We start from the raw sequence: 9,627 nt of genomic DNA, 5'->3' as shown, positions 1-9,627 counted from the left end.
ATCTAATGTACAGTAAATTCATGTGTAATAAAATTATAATACAAATATAGAAGGGAGCTGTTAGCCAGAGGGGCAGGGAAGCCCCTGGGGACCTAATTGTCACTGGGAGGACTCTTAAGAGAGGGGGAGGGGAGAATTTGAAGAAGTGGAAAAAATGATCTATGAAGCTAAATGGCTAAAATTCCCCTGATGCCTCCTTCTTGTTATAGCATGACTTGTTGTAGAGGGTGCATGGTTAAAGAAAAACTAATAAGACAACATCAGACTTTAGGTTCTCAGAAGTTCCAAGTGGTGGGAGACTGTTGGGTATTCACAGAAATAGCAGTTCAGAGAAGGTTCAGTCCTGAGGGACCCCTGGGGCCTGAAGCACAAAGCCGTGTGTGGCCTGCTTTCACACGTGGACCTTTGAATGGGCTTTGCAAACCACGGCTGCCCAGGGATTCTCCACAACCACAGGTCTCCTCACCTAATATTGGATCTATGTATGATACGGGGTATTTTCTATTGATCACGTTCCTTAATTTAATTCTACAGGAAGGGTCTGTTAACTGGGATTTCCAATGTTGCTAGGGTTTCAGGAAAAGGGGATAATGCTAGCAATATTAAATTAACCACCTGGGAAAGAAAATGTGTGGACACAGATGCTGGTGGTTGTGCTGCAAGCCAGGTGGAGAACCAAGGGATGGATTTAGAAGAGAAGCATGATGGCCAATTATAACTTTGTTCCAAGAGCCTAAAGGTTAAAACAATAGCCCCCATGAGTTCATCTGAACATGTCATAAACAGATCTTGACACATATTACATAATTTTTAAAATAGGCATGTAGCCTTGTAGCATATTCACATGATTCAAATAATCCTATATAATAAAAGCCTAATATGCTAAGCGTCCAACTGTTTGTCTGTTTGACCAGTGGCTATGATGCGCACTGACCACCAGGGGCAGACACTCCGACTGGTAGGTTAGCTTGCTGCTAGGGTCTGTCTGATCAGGACTGGGCAAGACGGGCCAGACATGCCCTGGAGCCCTCCCACGGTCCCTGCCTGGCCCCAATCGTGCACCCGTGGGGTCCCGTGGCCTGGCCTGTGCCCTCTCACAATCCGGGACCCCTCGGGGGATGTTGGAAAGCCAGTTTTGGCCTGATCCCCACAGGCCAGCCCGAGGGACCCCACCGGTGCATGAATTCATGCACCAATCCATGCACCAGGCCTCTAGTAAAACATAAAAAGATGTACAGAGAAAAATCTTCTTCCTACCTTGCTCCCTTTCATTTGGTCCCCATCCTTCCTAGCAAGAAACATTATTAGCTTTTTGTTTATCCTTCCAAGGAATTATTAAAAATTTCCTACCAATACAGATGTATAATTCAGCTTTGCATTCTTTTACACAAATGGTAGCATACCATATGCATTTTAATATATCTTTTCATACAAGTGTAAAATGAAGTATGTATACATTTACTCATAGTTTGCAGTAGCAAATATATAGAAATAATTTTAGTGTCTATCAAAAGAGAACTAATTAAGTTATAAAATATCTACGATGTAAAGTGGTATGCAGCTGTAAAAATAATGGGGATGAACCCTATTTCATTTATGGAAAGATCTGTAATATACATTAAGTAAAAAAAAAAGTAAGATATAGAAGAATGTATGCAGGATGTACTCTTGGGATGAGAACAGAGGGGATAAAATATATATTTTTATTTCTTGCAACTGAATAAAGAATAATCTGGAAGGATTCACAAGAAACTAATATAATCTTTATTTACAGATGGTGAAGGAAGTATAATGATCAGGGATGTGGGTGGTGAAACTTTCCAATATTTATTTTGTTAAGCTATTTTCATTTTTAAACCATTTGAATGCATTTACTATTTAAAATTACAATAAAAATGAAAAAAAAATTCTGGAATCTGATAATTATACCAGAAACTTATCCTGCAAATATTTGCTCTCACACATTGAAAATCATCTGCAAGCTGGCTAGCATGGCTCAGTGGTTGAGCATCGATCTATGAACCTGGAGGTCATGGTTTGATTGCTGGTCGGGGCACATGCCTGGGTTGTGGGCTCAATCCCCAGTGCGGGGCATTGGCAGGAGGCAGCCAACAGATGATTCTCTCTCATCATGAGGTTTTATCTCCCTCTCCCTCTCCCTTCCTCTCTGAAATAAATAAAAATATATTTTTTGAAAAAGAAAATCACCTGCAAGGATGATTTACTGCAGTATTATTTCAAAAGCCAAAGACTGGAAAAGGCCTAAATGTCTATTAAACGAAGACTGGCTGAGTGAATTGAGTTACAGTCACACAATGAAACACTATACAGATGTTACAAAGAACGTGAAACATGAATTCACACAAAAAGCTCTCCAAGATATACTCAGTAAAAAATGCAAGATAAAAAAATCCTGCCCTCCCATTTTTTATGAAATACATATGACACATGCATATACACCCACATATCCTATATTCTCACAAAATAAGAACATATATGTGCAATGTGATGTGTGTATATACATGTAGAAATTTTCTGGAAGTAAATACAAGAAACTGTTAGCAGTGGGGGCCTTTGGGGAACGGGTGAGAATGTTTGCAGCCGAAAGGTCACTGGCTTTTTATTCTAATGCTTCTTGAACTGCATGGGTTGCTTTGTATTGTGTGCATGTTTTTTTAATTAAAAAGTTTTACAAATAAAGGTACATCCATATAATGAAAACTGTGCCCCTATAAAACAACCGAGGAAGCTCTTTATGTACTTATACAGAACAGTTTCCAAGACCCATTATTAAGCAATTTGTACTTTTAATTTTAGCTGTTTCAGGGTTTCCCATACTATGTGTTACCTGGCTCACTCTTGTACCTGGTTATCAACTCACAAGCTTTTCATTACTTTGAGTTTGATCACATTACAGTTCTGCCCCTCCGATTAGAGTAAACTATTTTTTTGTGTGTGTGTGTTTCAGTCTGTCTTCCTCACCTTTAAAACTTGGTATCAGTCTTTTAGATTGAAATCCTAACTCCTACTGGCTTGTGAACATGAGCAATTTGCTTAACTGCTGTGGGCCTCAGAGTCCCATTCTGTAAATGAAAAAGTGGTACGCATTATGTGAATGTTGTAAGAATTTGGGATAATGCCAATTTGTACTTCTTAACCCCTTCACCTTTAATATAATATTGAATGTCAACTGTAATTGAAAATTTTTAAAAATTATGAAAAGAATTTGAGATAATGCAAACACATTCCATTTAGCACCAGAGGACCCAGGATAGGCATTCAACATGGTGACTATCGCCACTGTTCATAATCTCTGGCATTTGGCAATCAGAACTGCAGACAGGCATGCCCACACCCTGGTTTTACACCAGTAAAAGCAAAGCTTTCTGTGTCATGCCAAGGCCTTTCCTGAGGAAGCCCAGCATTTGGCTGGTCTTTTGGACACAGTAGCCTTGGGCCAATATCTCAGAGAATCAATATTCTATGGGTGCAGCTGGGACAGTGTTATTGCCTGTATGGCATATGTTATAGCCCCTCCCAGGGATGCTTATTCCCATCTTTTAACCATGAATTTTACCCAGTGGCTTTTCCCTCAGGATACCTCTCGTTGGCATCTGTTGCCCTCAGTTCATTAAGTCTATTTGTGTTTGTGTCCATATTTATGACAATGTTTTTCAAAAGAGGAAGTGGGGGTGTCCACATTATCTTTCTTCGTTTTTACAGTGTTGAAAAGGAAAAGAACTGCCTCTTCATATTGTCTCCATTTCATCCCCCAGTGCAGTTCTGGGTCAAGTGATCTCACTGATCATCTACTTGGCTTTCTGCCTTGATGCATTTATAGGGTCTTTTATTATTGACTTTGGAGCTCCTTGCAAGGTACTCCAAACAGCATTTTAAAATAGTCTCTAGTGGGCAATTTACATTTTAACTGCTCCTTTCATTACCCCCCTCAACACACTCATATAGTTCCCTTTTCTAGAATTAAATAACCGCATGATAGCTGTTGGGCTCCATGTCTCTCTTGGATGTTGAACTTGGAACTGTTGCAGTCTGTACTACGTAGTGGTTCAGTTAGAATCTCATGCTCTTTCACATTCATCACCTTTCTCCCAGCTTTTATTTTCAGGTTATGTGGCATTTTGATACATTCGGGCCAGATAGGCAGGGCCATCTTGATTTGATTTTTGATAACCTCTCAGAGAATCACAGACACATGGTGATAACAAATAGTACTCCAGGAGTTGTGGGGTGCGTGAGGGTGTGGAGGGGGCAAAAGAAAAGATCGAAGACCACCATGTCCCAAAAGTCCTTTGGTTCCAGGTGAATAGAAAGTCTCCTTTCCGCATTATTTAAACTAGCACTGAAGACTGAAAATGTGCCTGTCTCTTAGGTCTTATTTTAGAGGCCACAGTACTTTGGAGATCATTACCCTAGAAATACAGATTTAGCATTTCAGGTTCTCTTACTTCCCTTCCCTACACACTTCCACAAATCCCAGTGCAGTGCCTGCCAACTTGCCATTTTTTCTCTCTTCACTTTATGCATACTCATCTTCCCTAAGGACAGGGCTGACCTTACTCTGAAGGCCAAGAGCTCCATGAATTGAGAGAGTTTCTGGTGGAAATTTCTGATAGAAAATAGTTCTTCATAAGTCCAAAAACTAATGTTTCCAAATCTATAAGCCAGAAAGTACTCCTCCCCCCACGCACATACATACCTTCCCATAACATGTTCCTAATATTGAGACTCTACTGGCAGGATATATACTTTGGGTTTGATCTAGGATGGCAATTCTTGTGTGGCCTAAAGTAAAGAGTTTTATCTTTTTAAATTTTCTCATGTTTTATTTAAAGGAGACATCCTACATTTTTTCTTCTACTTAGAAATATACCAAGAAGCCCAAAGGGGAACAACTGCCCCAAGAACCAGTTTATCGTCAACCCCTTCCATGATGTGGCAGCCTCGTGGACACATAGTAGCTGAGCTGCAGAGGACGAAGCTAGCACACTGCCCTCTGAGAGAGACAAAACCTGAAGTCAGTAAAGAAAGTGGAATTGTGCACGCAGGAGAGAGTCTCAACAAGCGCATACCATCAGGTCTATTGCACTTACAAAACTAAGAAGAATTGGAAAAATGATAAAACCCAATGCTGGCAGTGATTTAAGAAAATAAGCACTCGTACTCTTCTGGTAAGAGAACGTTGGGATCATCTGGAAGCACATTTAGCAATATATATCAGGAGACTTAAAATGTGCATGTCTTCTGATTTACTAGCCATTTCATCTTCAGAAACCCATTCTGAGGGGAAACAGTGAGAATGGAGAATCTAGCTTCTTAGAACTTCATTATGGCATTGTTGTAAGAGTAAGAAATTAGAAATATCCTAAAGACCAAATAATAGGGAACTGGTTAAATATATTATGATACATAAAAATGATGTTACAGATGAAAAAAGGAAATGTGTTCATGATATAAGAGTGAAAAACATTAAAAACAGGATGTAGAATGTTAGCTGACAATTAAAAAAAACACACACTAAAGAAACTCACTGGTCAAGAAAAGGGAAGTTTATTGGTTTTATTTCAATAAAGAACACCTTCCTGACAAAGCTTTGGTAGTATTTCTGAAGAGCAAAACTGAGGGAGGATATTTATAGGGTTTCAAGGCCAGAGCTGAAGTGGGTCTTACCACGTAGGGACTGGTTGGGGTTGGGCAATTTTTGGCATAGTAGCTTTGCATTGCTGAGCACTGTAAGGTAAGGTCTTGAAGCAAATATTGTTGAGCAATCTGTTGGTCTTCATAAATAAGCAAGGATTTTCTGGAATAAGTAGTAAGTTATTGTTGTCTGGTTCCAGTATTGTTAGGCACAAAATAGGAAAATAACATTTACCCATGATTGTTTAACATAGAGGCAGGAAAGTACATTGGTTTCAGTTCTCAATAACAGCTAGTAAAAGCCTAGAAATGTAATTATTTACAAATTAATAGTGGTTACCTTTGGGTGTAAGGATTAAGGTAGTCTTTAATTTCTTCCTTTTTGCTTCTCTGTATTTTCTCAATCCTCTCTAAAGAACATATATTCAGGAAGAAAAAGATAAATTTGTTTAACCCTTATTTAGCCAGATAATTGTAAGACTAGAGCCATCCTCATCTCAAAGTTTCTAATCCATTTTTTAATGTAACACCCAATCTAAGCAGAATTTTGTGGCCAACTTGGGAAACTGGCTAAATCATTACATAATCACAACCATGTGATCCAATGAGCACTGGGCAGCTTTTCATCTTTTCAGACAGACAGAAACATGCTGTATGGACTGTTTTAGAATCATCCATGCTTCAGAAGTATATTAGAAACATATTTAACTAACACAAATACCCATTTTTCTCCTTGGCTCTCTGTTATCACTCCATTTTCAGAAACAAGGTGCAGTGGGTGTCAGGGACTTCAGGGAAAGGAAGAGTGAGATCTGAGGTGAACCCAGAAATCTAGAATACTGTCTCATGACCTCTCCAGCCAACCACTAATAATTATTTTTGAGCATCTAATCTTTCCTGAGTGCTAGCCAAGGTGAGACCTGGCACAGCATTGGATAACCTACACTCCATCCCTTAAAGGAGCTTAATTTTTAATTGGGGAGAGGGTGGTGGGGAGTGGCTAACACAGGAACTATTCCAGACCAATACAAAATGACGTGCAACCAAGCACAGCTCCACAGGAGGGAGAGTACTTGATTCCAAGCTTGTCTCTGTCACCATATCTGTATTATGTACCTTGTGTGGTTTAGACTCCAAGTCCTATAATAAACTCAGAAATAAGATGATTTGGGGCATTCAGATATTCTAGCTAAAGAAGGGTTAAACTCAAACTTTAAAAATAACACCCATACTTTTCATTAAAAATCTTCCCAAAGTTTGAGTCTGCTTTACTTTTTACATAAATAATTGTAACTTAACAAACTTAACTGCAGGGCCCCAGGTTCATTTTCATTGCATATAGATGCAGATTTCACTGGACATAGACTAGAAAGATAAGGGGCTGATATGGGTGTGAATTGACTCCAAAATAGCCTGGAATTTACTGTAAAAGAAAAAAAATCCCCCAATTCCTAATATTCATGTATTTCCTGGTGATCATCTTTTTTCTATTAAAGACCAGAGTGAGACCTTCCAACAGAATGAAATTCCAATTGGCTGAAATGCCATTTCACTCTAAATAATCCTTTATTATCAATAACTACTCTTCATCAGGAATCTCATCATCTCATAGGCAAGGGACCTCAATAATTGCCTTGGGGCCAAAACTGGTTTGGCTCAGTGGATAGAGCGTCGGCCTGCGGACTGAGGGGTCCCAGGTTCGATTCCGGTTAAGGGCATGTGGCTTGGTTGCGGGCACATCCCCAGTGAAAGGTGTGCAGGAGGCAGCTGATCAATGTTTCTCTCTCATCGATGTTTCTGACTATCTATCACTCTTCCTTCCTCTCTGTAAAAAATCAATAAAATATATTTAAAAAAAAATAATAATAATTGCCTTGGGGAAACAGAGGCCCAGAAAGGGGCCCATTCAAGGTCACATAGAAGTTTAATGATGGACACATGATTAGAATTCTGATCTCTTTGTTTTCAATCCTGACCTTCCTACCTCTCCAGTCTGATACCCCATGCTTTTTTGTGTAAGGAAAAACCTACTGGGAACTCTGAGGACTTCAGCTACTAGACATAAAAATAAAAGAGACATGGCTCACAACACCTTTGAGTATAATGAGATACTCTCACTTCCAAGTTCACTTTCTGGAAGCTTCTCTGGAACAGGACTCAGTTCTCAATGCAAGGCATAGTCATTGCCACTCATATGCCATAGATTTCATCATAGAACAGACAGAGAGAGATGCAGTCTCCCATGTGGCCCGCCTGTAGAGCAGACCCTCTGCATTCAAACAGTGGAAACATGGACACTTCCTGAGTGAGCAATATGATCACCTAATAGGCTAATAACAACAACAAACTTAGCTAATATGCCACTTAGGATGCCTTTGGCCATTCATAATAATAATAATAATAATAATAATAATAATAATAATAATAATAATCTAAACTAAACCACTCTCAAACAACCTGGAATCTATTACAGAACTGGAAATACAGATTTAGAGCCAGTTTCGTAGTTTGCTGACTCAGTAGCTCAGTGGTCCCATCCATGACCCTGGCTCTCCATTCTTGATGCCATTTGCAGGTATTGCCTTTCCCCCAAGGTTTGCCTATCATGGTCTCCAGAGGGCCAGCAGTTGCAGGCCTCCCACAGGTATCAACTTAGAGTCACTTTCTTTTTTTAAAATATATTTATATTGATTTATTGTTTCCAGAGAGGAAGGGAGAAGAGAGAGAGATAGAAACACCAATGATCAGAATCATTGATTAGTTGCTCCTGCATGTCACCTATTGGAGATGGAGCCCGCAACCCGGGCAAGTGCCCTGACCAGGAATCAAACCATGATCTTCTAGTTCAAGCATGTGAAACTCGCGACCCTTGGGCTGCATGCAGCCCACAACAAATATTTTTGCGGCCCAGCCAATATAACAGTATGTAAGAAATGTTTTAATAAAAATTTTGTAACTTAATTTTTACAATATCCTGTTATACATAATCTATATATATAAAAGGCTAAGGGACCATCCAACCAGTAGCTATAATACACAATGACCACCAGAGGGCAGACACTCAACACAGGAGCTGCTGAACTCTGGTGACTTGGCAGTGGTGGTTCTTGGGTGACGAACCCGGGAACCAGAGAGAAGGGAGCCTGATTCAGGGGTGCGTTACCCACAAACCGCCTTCTTGCAATCCAGGACCCCTTGGGGGATGTCGGAGAGCTGGTTTTGGGTCTGATCCCTGCAACTGCTCTCACACCATCTGAGGGACCCCACCTGCCTGAGGGACCACACTCATTCGGCAGATGCCCTTGGGAGGGACCACAGGAGGTTGTCCAGCCCCTCTCACCCAGTCCTGCCCCACCGGCCACCTTTTAATTAATTTCCTTTCAATCTGCACAAATCTATGCACCAGGGCACTAGTTATTAATAAGGAACTACAACATTTGCTAATGTATTATTACTATAATCATGTTGCATTCATTTCCCTTATGTGCCTTATGCGCAGGCGCACCATTTCTCTCCACTAATACTAGCAGTGAATATTTTAGCAGCCGATTGCCACGTCATTAGTCCTGGACTGACTTGTTTGGTGTGCGCAACAGGAAATATTTTGCTCTTGGAGAACAAGAAAAATAGGTTTATTTGTGTTATGTTTATTAATTTGTGCAGTTATTCAGTGTCTGGTAAGTTAATGTTCAAGAAAAAATATTAATTTTTATTAAAATGTTCTATTATTTTATGTTAACGATTACTCATTTATTTCAGCCCTTTGTATTCAGCATGTCTCTATCGAAATAAACCTACATTTCTATGAAAATTGAAGCTTTTGTTTTTTTGTGGCCCACATAGACTTAAATCTTGTTTATTTGGCTTATGTAGCCTTTGAGTTTGACATGCTTGTTCTAGTTCATAGGTTGACACGCAACCACTGAACCACATCAGCTGGGCAGGAATCACTTTCTTAAGAAAAAGGAGATG

Source organism: Plecotus auritus, assembly GCF_963455305.1.
Source record: "Plecotus auritus genome assembly, chromosome: 4".
NCBI classification, from domain to species: Eukaryota; Metazoa; Chordata; class Mammalia; order Chiroptera; family Vespertilionidae; genus Plecotus; species Plecotus auritus.
This window is presented reverse-complemented; position numbering follows the sequence as displayed.